The sequence below is a fragment of the Oratosquilla oratoria genome, chromosome 23, assembly GCF_046742065.1.
Source record: "Oratosquilla oratoria isolate Oo_2021 chromosome 23, ASM4674206v1, whole genome shotgun sequence".
NCBI lineage: Eukaryota > Metazoa > Arthropoda > Malacostraca > Stomatopoda > Squillidae > Oratosquilla > Oratosquilla oratoria.
In genome coordinates, this window is record NC_134799.1 from 46,801,203 (window position 1) to 46,813,702 (window position 12,500).

Sequence of the window (12,500 nt, forward strand, 5' to 3'; positions counted from 1 at the left end):
ACCCTGTGGGACTCCACTTAACATTTCTTTCCAAGTAGAGATTTTATCTCTGAGCACCACTCTCATTTTTCTCCCATGCAAGAAATCTTCCATTTTAGTTGTTTTCCGTGTATACCTCCTGTTGTTTCGAGTTTTCTTAATAATTTGCTGTGTGGTACTTTATCAAACACTTTTTGTAAGTCCAGGAGAGCACAATCCATCCCTTTCTTGTATTATATCTATTAACCTTGAATAAAAACAGATCAAATTTGTGGTACATGATCTCTGTCTAAAACCAAATTGTTTCTACTTTTGATAACTTTCTCACAAGTTTTAGTTATTATACTTGTAAGGGAGACCGGTCTATAGTTTGAGTTTTCCTTGTTTCCTCCTTTATATATTGGCACGATATTGGCATTTTTCCAGTCTTGCGGTACCTTTCCTTCTTTGAGTGAGCAATCTATTATCTCATATTTTATCCGTTAGTTAATCTATACATTCTTTTAGTGTGTGTGTGTGTGTGTGTGTGTGTGTGTATACATACATTTATATGTATACATACATATATACATACACACACACACACATATATATATATATATATATATATATGTATAATATATATATATATATATACATATATATGCATACAGTATATGTATGTACATATATATATAATATATATACACACACATACACACACACACACACATATATATATATATATATATGTATATGTGTATATATATATATATATATATGTATGTATATGTATATATATATATATATATATATATATATATATATATATATATTTCATGTATATATAAACTAAGTATTTCTATTCAACTATGTACTTTTTTGCACTGAAGATGTAATATACGAAAGCGCTCTGCTTCGTTAGTTTCTTTTTCCAAATGGTCTACTCGGTACTTTGCATAAGTGAACACACGTACCCGTGTTCTCATTAGCATTATATATATATACATATATATATATATATATATATGTATATATTTTATATATACATATATATATATATATATACATATATGTACATATATTATACATATATATGTACAGATATACATATATATATATATATACATATATATATACATATATATATATGTATATATGTATACAATATATTTATACGTAAATAATATATATATATATATATATATACATATGCATACATACACACACACACACACACACACACACACACACACACACACATATATATATATATATATATATATATATATATATATATATATATGTGTGTGTATATATATATATATATATATATATATATATATGATCACGAAGAACCCACAGTTGGAATAAAAGGAAACTTTAGAAGAAAGTGTAACTTCTGTATTTCGGCTAATAGCTATAGCCCTCTTCAGGAAAGTACAGATTATAAGAATTTGCAGAGACATAAGTACAATTGAGATGTGAGTAGAAGGGGAACACGCAGAGCTAAAACAGGACAATCTGTCACGCAGAGTGGAATCAGAGGTGGGGGGATGTGTGGGTGGAGGTGTGTGGTCAGGAGGGAGGCGGGCTGGAAGCGGGATCAGGAGGGTGATAATTCTTAACCAAGCGGCTCACAGCTAGCCGTGAGATTATGTCCGGGGACCATTGACCTTTGGAGATGTTCAAGTTCGGACATTCTTCGATTAAGGCTGATTTAAAAAAATTTCTTCTAAAGCTATAGTTGGACTAAAACAAAATTTTGGGCTTGTCCCAGTCAAGACTGTGATTTTTGGTACTGACGTGTTGGAACACAGCGGATTTTTCTTGGGCATACCTAATGGATCTTTTGTGCTCCATTAACCTGGTTTTAAGATCCCTTCCGGTCTGACCAAGGTACACTAAATCACAATCTTTACAAGGAAGGCTATACACTCTTGGGGATTCATTTCCCTTTAACCTTTGATGAACATTAACAATTTGTGAACAGTGTTAGGGTAATGGTAGGCAACTGTGAGACGCTTGTTGGGAATTAATTTAAAAGAAGGACTGATGGAGTTACAATAGGTATTTTTTAAAACATCTTTGAAAGAAGGTCGTGTGGTGGGAACTGAATTTTTAAGGTGGCTGGCTCTGGCCTTGCTGAGGGCTTGATCCAAGAACCAGGACGGGTATGCCAAATTCAAAAGTTGCCTTTTGATGAGGTCAATCTCCCGGTCCAAGAATCTAGGACTACAAATCCTAAAAGCTCTCAAGAAAAGGCCGGAGGCAACACTCTTTTTGACTTTGTCGGGATGGTTGCTGAAAAAGTAGAGATAGCTACCTGAATGGGTTGGTTTTCTATAAACTGTAAAAAATAATTCTCCATCAATCCTTTTAATTAAAATGTCTAGGAAAGGGATCTGATGACCTTCTTCCCATTCTGTTTTGAATTTGATGTTAGGGGATAAATGGTTCAACTTGTCCAGAAATACCTCGAACGCACCCCACCTATCATCCCACGCTGAGAAAAAGTCATCAACATAACAGAACCAAATCATCTCAGGCGGTTTGATGGCGGGTAACAGAGTGCATTCAAAGTACTCCATGTACAAGTTAGCTAACCGCCTCCCTCCTAACCTCACACCTCCACCCACACATCCCCTCACCTCTGAATCCACCCTGCGTGACGGATTGTCCTGTTTTAGCTCTGCGTGTTCCCCTTCTACTCACATCTCAATTGTACTTATATCTCTGCAAATTCTTGTAATCTGTACTTTCCTGAATTGGGCTATAGCTATTAGCCAAAATATGGAAGTTACACTTTCTTCTAAAGTTTCCTTTTATTTCGATTGTGGGTTCTTCGTGATTATTATTTACAAATGTGCTACAACATTTTGTCTAAGTGATATATATATATATATATATATATATATATATATATATATATATATATATATACTGTACATATATACGTACATATATATGCACATATGCACGTATATATATATGTATATATATACATACATTATGTGTGTGTGTGTAGAAAGATATACATGCATTCAAAAATACTTTTACTCTCAAAAGTTCTGCGCGATGATCTCAAGCAAATATAAGTGCTTTTGGTGAAGAATGTGGTGGTGCATAGTCGATTAGATCACCGATGTTTTTCTGATTCAAGAAATTACTTAGTTAAAAGGCCTCACTGGACAGCGCAGAAAGAGCCAAAGCATAGTACTGAGAACGAAAGTAACCGTAACAGTTCATTATGTAACCCCGATAAAAATGCAGGCTTGCAGCAGGGACGATGATAAAGTTAGAGTCCAGTGTCAGCAGTGCTGTTTCATAAATTATGGGGTGCGTTCACCGTGTCGAGCACTATCAGAAGAGATATAGGCAGACAGACGAGAGAGAGAGAGCGAAAGCGAGAGAGGCAGTCACATTAATCAAGGTCCGAGGGAAAAAATTATGGATGTGGAAACTGATAGAGGAATATGGAGAAAATGTACATATTTCTTACTTAACATTGATGTTTTGAGATGCAGATCCATTTGATATGATTTGGCTATTATCTGGTTAAGTATAAGAATGTTCGTCTATTTTCATTTGCACACTAGTACATTACCTATTGTTTTTGTTAACTGAGGATTTAACACTAATGTACATTTTATTAAATACATATGCTTAATGGTGCGATATGATTTTATTTTCTTACAATATAATGATAGGATGAGTAAAAAATAAGATGAGAAAACAAAAAATTATTCACGTCTTTATAACCAGCATTGTTTAGAGACATTCTCCCCATTCGTTGTTTTATTTGTTCTTCAGGATCATAGAAATATGTTTGTCAGCAGGATGGGAGGGTTCCTAACTGGTTTCGAGGAGCACCAATTAATCTATAAACAATTCCGTGGATTCTGTAATTAGAAATTCATCTTTATATTGTTGCATCATCTACTTTCATAGAGCACATTTCCATTGCACTGTTGAATCTTCTAATGTTGCATCTGAAATATTTCGACTCTGGGGTGTCAGTAGTGTAGGTAACTCAGGTATATTTGTAATTCTAATCTTGATTTACAGCAAATTCCAAAATTGTGATTGTTAAACGTCCCTCCTGTTCGTTCTCCAAGAAACATCAAAGCATTGCAGTGTCGACAACGTACTTCCATAAGGACGCAACTATGACGTGCAACGTCAACAGCAACCTCTAGAAATCTATCTATGCAACGCTGCCGAGCTATATTGAAAGTCCGTCGTTGATTCATTTGACGTTCTCTTCTGTGCTGTGCTGCATCCTGTCGTTGTATCCTCTCACGTTGTTCTTGAGACAGTTGTTACTTTGCACTGAGATGTCTACCATTATCTGTCCCCGACGCTCCTGTAACAGCGCAAGTCGTAGCTCACGACGTCTTTCATTGTTTCTCCTACGTTGTTCTTCCCTCTGCTCTTCGGTTTGTCTGGCTCGTCTCGGCTGTTGAGCCAATCTCCTTGCATTTACTCTTCTGTTTTCTTCCATGGTAATAAAATTTCAAATAGTGGAATAGTAGAAAGTTAGCGAGCATATTTGATAGGTGTTCACCAGGCAAATGCTGATTACAGACCGACAACCAACGAATCACTTTCATTTATTAAATTGCATAGATCATGATTATTATCATCGGACACTTCCGTTATTGTTTCTAAAATTTTCTATTTTTGTGTGAAAAACAATTCCAGTAAATTATTCAAGCGCTAAGAAGCTCTAGAGTTAATGCTTTGCTTTGCCGAGTTGAATAAAACTACTTCGATTCTTTGCAACAACGTGACGTCATGCCGGACGCGCTGAAACGACGTGACGTCATGTCGTGTTCATCCAGTGAAATAATGTTTTTTTCGTGAATATAAATAATCTACTTCTCGCATTCAAACACTCTATGTCATTTTTTTTTCTAAGGCCATCATCTGTGAATTAGGAACATTCCATTCAACGTATTTGAAAAAGTGACAATTTATTTTCTTAATTAATTTTTATTATTTTTCCGCATCCAGTGGCTTGGCCCTTTGGGCGAGCTCGCTTCGCCTTCAGCCAATCAGTCGTCTCCGTTCCCGTGATGTTACCGCTCTCTGCCAATAAGTCGTCTCCGTTGCCGTGACGTCACCACTCTCGCTTAGCTCGCAACCAATCAGTCGTCTCCGTTGCCGTGACGTCACCGCTCTCGGCCAATCAGTCGGCTGGGCAACGAACCACCTTTTTCCAGTCTTCTGAGGCTCTTTAAAGCTCATGGGCACCTAGTATTGATCCTCTTGCTTATTTCCCACCAGTTCTAAAATCCCTATTTGATGCTTTCGTCCTAGGAATAAACAAAAATGTTTGATTACCCTCCCCTCGCCACCAATCCCGTTGGTAAGCATCGCTTTTTGTTGATCCACGTTGGTCCTCTTTCGGTCAACGTCTTTCCAATGAAGTAACCACGGTTGCGCTGAGGCTGTCGCTCGCGGAAGGCGACACACTGTTAGCGGGACGGGCGCTCTGGTTACAATGATTGTGTGGTCCATGATAGCGGGAAAAAAGCAGTCCTCGCAACACAAAGAAGAATGTATACTAAAAGATATTTCTGATATTTTTGTGATAGCAACAATGATGCTGTTTGGTTATCATGCGCAATTTGTTATGTAAAGTCAGTGTATAGATGGGACAATGCAAATATTCTAGGCAAAGTGAAATTATTTTCTGTCTTTAAAAAAGTGATTAAAAAAAACTGAAATAGTTTTGTATCCTTAGCTGGAAATTAATTCATATACTTTAACTCTATTTTGAAGGTTCTCCTTCTGGAATCACTATGGTGAAACTGAAATAAAATGGAATGCCTGTTGCAGTCCACTTCGCCGCCAGAAGTCCGATGGTGGTTGGAAAATTGAAGTTCAGTTTTCGTTTCATCGCATGCCCTGGACTTCCAGTCGTCCCAATTTCTATGCCGACCAATAGGAGTAGCATACGTGTGATTCACCATGGTCTTTGGATCACGCGTTGGATTCGTGATCGACAGCTATTCCCCTCTCGGAAGAGAGCTCAGACCTCGTATGACCGATCTATGGGTAATGCTGTAACCTAACCCGCACACACACACACACAGACACACACACACACACACACACACACACACACACACACACACACACACACACACACACACACACACACACACACACACACACACACACACACACACACACACACACACACACACACACACACACACACACACACACACACACACACACACACACACACACACAAAACTCCCCGCCCACAAAAGTTGGAGTAACGACTCGAAGCGCAGTGATATTAAAATTATTTCAGCCCTGGGCAGGATTCGAACCCGTACCGCCGTAGTGGCGGCTGGGGACTCTACCAACCGCGCCACCGAGTGTTCGTCTGTGTGTGTGTGTATGCGTACGTGTCTGTGCGTATGTGTGTTTGTATGTATGTGTGTGTATATGTGTGTGCGTATGTGTGATTGTATGTATGTGTGTTTGTGCATGCATGTGTGTTTTAATGTATGTATGTTTTAATGTATGTGTGTTTGTGTGTGTGTATGTTTTTGATTTACCACAGTCTTGGGTTACGTGTTGGACTTATGATCGCCAGCTGTTACCCTCCAGGATATGAGTTCAGAGCTCATACGAGTACATTACCCTGTCCGTGAATAATGTTGTGACCTAACGCATACACAACACACCCCCTTGCTCAAGGGAGGCAGTAACAGGTTGTAGTATCAGTGAAAGCTTTTCAAGCAGGGAACGAGGGTTGAACTTGGGACCTCGTTTGTGATATTCCGAAACACGTAACTACTGCACCAACAAGCCGTACGCGGGTGTGTGCGTACATGTATTTGTATGAATGTGTAAATATGTGTCTGTATCCGTGCGCGTGTGTAAGTGTGCGCATGTGATGGTATGCGTGGAATGTATGCGTGTACATTGTGTGGAACGTTTGTGCATGCATGGTATTTCTAGAGTTTGTGTGCGCGTGTGCATTCGTTTGTGCGCGTTATGTACTGTGTGCATGTGCGTGAGGGCTTACACGTAACCAAGCTTTCTGACATGTGTCTGCCTGACGTTTTTTGTCAGCGTTATCTGCACGTTTCTTCCCGTACTTGAGGCAAGTCTAATGTGTGTGTGTGTGTGTGTGTGTGTGTGTGTGTGTGTGTGTGTGTGTGTGTGTGTGTGTGTGTGTGTGTGTGTGTGTGTGTGTGTGTGCGTGCGTGCGTGTGTACCCAAGTACTTACCTCTCATTTTACACAGTGTATGCAGCCAAGCCACGAATCAGGCATCATCTTCGTACTCACTTTCAGCCGTATTAATCATCACCTCCGGGATTTTTTCCTTACAAAGATAATCAAACACTGTACAATATACACAATATAATTCATACGAAAAACTTTCTTGTCTAAAGTATCACAAAAAGTTCAATGGGAAACGGTACTAAAGGTATCATCACTGTACATTGGCCACTAAATTGTATCCACATCATGTCTCTTCCTGGAAAATGCAGCTTGCCCAGGCTTAGAGGACCGCCTCCAATACAACTGCAAACCAGTATTTTACTCTCCATCACTGCACAAACATTAACAATATACGTTTTTTTCTTTATTCGGGTACCCATGTAACAGCCGCGGCTCCCACATCCAATAGCGTTGAACTTCCCAACCCCACACTATCTGTCGTCGAGGGAAGCTCTGCATCCACACCCACCGCAATGATGTTCACCCTACGTCTTCGCACCGTTGTCTGACCAAGACTACACATCGCCACTTTTCAAGCCCGGGACCAGTCGCTGTGCAACAACCTCCTTCACTCCCTCCTCCGCAGCCTCCAGATATTCAGCACGCATGGAGTGTTCTTCATTTGTTGTTCTGGCTCCCTCTTCGTTCAGTGTGAGTGCGGTTATAGTTCTTTTGCTGCATTTATTTAAAACAAATTCTATGATTTTTGTATTACATACATTTTCCTCCCTCTCCTATAATTTTTCCCTAATTTTATTCAAATCTAGGACTGATTTATGAAGTCTGATTTTACAAGAGTGAGATACTAGATTTTCTCTTTGACCGGATGCATTCTATCATTAATTTCTTTCTTCATCTTCATCTCTTTCTCCGTCTGTCAACCTGTCTGTTTGTCTGCCTGTCTCTCTCTTACTGAGTTCCCTGCCAGTAAGTTGGATGGTGCCAGCACCCAACTAATTTCTCTCTCAGTCTCTCTTTTGCTTACTTTCTATTTCAATTCTCTATATTTTTTTCCGTAGGGAGATTTTATATTTTTCGTTCTCATTTTCTCACACGGCCTCACTTTTTGGATTAATGTCAACCAGCCTACATTTCTTTTTATCTCCATAATTTTCCACTTCGCTTCATCTCTCTTGGCTCTTGTTATATGTAAATAAATAATTAAAGTATTAACTGTAATATTTCTTTGAAACATATTCTAAGGAATATTCTTAATAATACCATCGAAACCATTGACCGAGTTTCAAAATATATAAATCCCACAACTATTTTGAACTATAAATGTGTCTGAGGTTTCCACTGTCTTTGGTATGGATGGTGATCTTAGTCTGTGGTAACTCCGAAGAAGTTCATTTCGAAGGGTTTTCGAACTGCATAGAGGAAATCTGGGAATACCGGCCACGGATTCTTGGAGTCAGTTTTGTTGACTGGATGTTGGACCCCGAAACAAATGCAACGTTAGCCGAATTCAAGCACGTGTTTCCTTGGGAAGAAATGTCAGGGATATCACGTGACTACAAAGCTCCTGACAAAGTCCAGATCGATGATATAGGAAGCCATGGAAGAAATCCAGATGCATATGCACACATAAGCGCGCGCGCACACACACACACACACACACACACACACACACACACACACACACACACACACACACACACACACACACACACACACACACACTTCCAGTATCGCTATGCTGCGAGTCGCTACTCCAACTCTAGAGGGCGGGAAGTTGGTGGTGTGTGTGCGTGTAAGATCACAGCATTACCCAAAGATCGGTCATATATGAGCTCTGAGCTCTCTTTCGGGAGGGAAATAGCTGCCAATCACGAGTTCAACACGTGATACAAGACTATGGTGGTGAATCACACACACACACACACACACACACACACACACACACACACACACACACACACACACACACACACACACACACACACACACACACACACACACACACACACACACACACACACACACACACGCACGCACGCACACACACACACACACACACACACACACACACACACACACACACACACACACACACACACACACACACACACACACGCACACACACACACACACACACACACACTACAGCGGTCCGGATTGGAATCCCGCCCAGGGCTGAAATAATTTCAGTATCGCTGTGCTGCGAGTTGTTACTCCAACTCTCGTGGGCGGGGAGCTGGGTGTGTGTGTGCGTGTAAGATCACAGCATTGCCCATAGATCGGTCATATATGAGCTCTGAGCTCTCTTCCGGGAGGGAAATAGCTGTCGATCACGAGTCCAACATGTGATCCAAGACGTGAATCACACACACACACACACACACACACACACACACACACACACACACACACACACACACACACACACACACACACACACACACACTGACAATTTCAGTAGCGCTGCGCTGCGAGTCGTTACTCCAACTTTCGTGGCGGGGAGTTGGTGGTATGTGTGTAAGGTTACAGCATTACCCATAGATCGGTCATATATGAGCTCTGAGCTCTCTTTCGGGAGGGAAATAGCTGCCAATCACGAGTCCAACACGTGATCCAAGACCATGGTGGTGAATCATCACACACACACACACACACACACACACACACACACACACACACACACACACACACACACACACACACACACACACACACACACACGGAGGTATCGGCGGTACCTGGTTCGAATCCTGCCCAGGGCTGAAATTATTTCAATATCGCTGCGCTTCGAGTCGTTACTCCAACTCTCGTGGGCGGCGAGTTGGGTGTGTGTGTGCGTGTAAGGTCATAGCATTACCCATAGATCGGACATACGAGCTCTGAGCTCTCTTTCGGGAGGGAAATAGTTGTCGATCACTACAGTGGTCCGGGTCGGAATCCCGCCCAGGGCTGAAATAATTTCAGTATCGTTGCGCTGCGAGATGTTACTCCAACTCTCGTAGGCGGGGAGTTGTGTGTGTGTGTGTGTGCGCGTAATATCACAGCATTAGCCGTAGATCAGTTATACATGAGCTCTGAGCTCTCTTCCGGGAGGGAAATAGCTGTCGATCACGAGCCCAACACATGATCCAAGATCATGGTGAATCACACACACACACACACACACACACACACACACACACACACACACACACACACACACACACACACACACACACACACACACACACACACACATACACACACACACACACACACACACTTTCAAACTTGTCATATGAAGAGAGACTGGCTAAATTGAAATTACCGACTTTGGAACAAAGAAGAGAGAGGCGACCAACTGATCATCTGTAGAATCATGAAAGGCACGGAAATGCTTGATAGAGAAGGCTTACTAAATTGGGACAAGAGAAACACAAGAGGACACGGAAAGAAATTAAAAAAGGAAAGGTATAGAAGAGATATGAAGAAAAACAGTTTTCCACACAGAGTGGTGGACACTTGGAACAAACTGGAGGAATCAATAGTGTGTGAAAAAAAAAAAAAAAAAAAAAATAAGAGCAAACTAGACACTGAGAAATACAAAGGCGGGACTTATTGGATTGATCTTCGGTGGATCACAAAATGTTTTGTATCGAGGAGGATGTTTGGTAGCGTATTCGGTCCTTTAGACGCGGCAACGAAAGTTCAGTAGGACAGTGAGCCGGTTGGGAAAACGGAGATAGTTCTTTGCTTTATTGATGCTGTGTCCAGTTTATCAAGTCTCTTTACAGGCCAGATGACCGGATCTCATAAGGGGGAACTCGGGTGAGTTACCAACAAGGAATTACGTACGATAGTTTAAATTACAAGAAGCCATTTGGCCTGACTAGAGTTGAGCTAAAGCACAAATATTTGTCATTTAATTACACAATTTTAATCCTTAGTTTACATATTTACAATCTATGTCCAAGTGGACATAGAACCATAGGAGAAAATAAATGAGCAATACTGATGTCTTGTGGTATCATGCTTCGACCGTTGGAGTCAAAACGAGCAACGTGGGCTGGCTGGTGACCTGGAGATAATTGTCTTTGACCCTGCTCGACCTGAGAGATGAGGTCTTGAGCGGGCTCACTACCACCAAACTCTTCATGCGTGCGTGCATCCGTGTGCACTGGTGCTGGCTGGTAAGCACGTGACCGTTGATATGTAATGCGTGCAACAAGTTCCCTTTCCCGTAAGATACAACTAGGTAAATACACACACACGCGCGCGCGCTCGAGGATTGGGGCTCAGCCCTCGTGAGTTTATAACCACTGAATATTTTTTACAACCTGATATAGAAAAAAAAAAAAATAGTAAGCAATAGAATGTACATGTCTCAGACTATATTGACAATTTATCTTTTTAGCATTCACTTCAACCAATTTTCTTTTTTAATAAACAGACCGGAAACATTGCATATCTATCTATCTATCTATCTGTCTATATATCTATCTACCTATCTATCTATCTATAAATTTATCTATCTATCTATCTATTTATCTATCTATCTATCTATCTATCTATCTATCTATCTATCTATCTATCTATCTATCTGGCTGTCTGTCTATCTATCTATCTATGTATCTGTCTATCTATCTATCTATTTATCTATCTATCTATCTACCTATCTATCTATCTATCTATGCATTTATTTATCTACCTACTTATGTATCTACCTATATTGATAATTTACCCTTTTACCATTCACTTCACCAACCAAACACTTTTTTGATAAACAAACCAGAACCACTGCATATCTGTCTATCTATATATCTATCTATTTATTTATCCATCTACCCATCAATCTAATGGACTCGGGATCGAGGCTCGCGACGGCTGGGTTGATTATATCAAAGACTTAATTGATTTCAGTGATTTGTTCTATGATATATGTACATACATATATATATATATATATATATATATATATATATATATATATATATATATATATATATATATATATATATATATATATGTGTGTGTGTGTGTGTGTGTGTGTGTGTGTGTGTGTGTGTGTGTGTGTGTATACTAGCCAAATTACCGCGTTGTTGCGGGCAAATAATGATAATTCTAATTTTGATAGAATTTGTGAAGAAAAGTTAGAGGTATCAATACAACTCAATGGAAAAGGTACAAAAATAGAATATTAAGAAGGTCCATACATACATACATATACCAAGGCTTTTTTTCCCCCTTCCAAGGGAGGTAGCCAAAAAGGGAAAGGCATAAAAAAGGTAAGAAAAAAAAAAAATTGAGGAGGGAGACGCCCTTTGGAAATGAAACATACTTATCCAAGTA

The 12,500-nt window shown here is 40.0% G+C and overlaps 2 protein-coding genes across 4 annotated transcripts in view; one reads left to right on the forward strand and one right to left on the reverse strand.

Moving 5' to 3' along the window:
• LOC143038106 (open rectifier potassium channel protein 1-like) overlaps positions 1-7,719 on the reverse strand; it is a 333,381-nt gene extending 325,662 nt beyond the window's left edge. For all 3 annotated transcript variants that reach the window (XM_076207093.1, XM_076207092.1, XM_076207094.1), the window contains exon 1: positions 7,681-7,719. The gene's annotated coding sequence lies outside the window, so the exon portion shown is untranslated. The remainder of the gene's footprint in view (positions 1-7,680) is intronic.
• LOC143038150 (uncharacterized) overlaps positions 1-12,500 on the forward strand; it is a 322,262-nt gene that overhangs the window by 232,050 nt on the left and 77,712 nt on the right. The gene's annotated exons all lie outside the window — the stretch shown is intronic.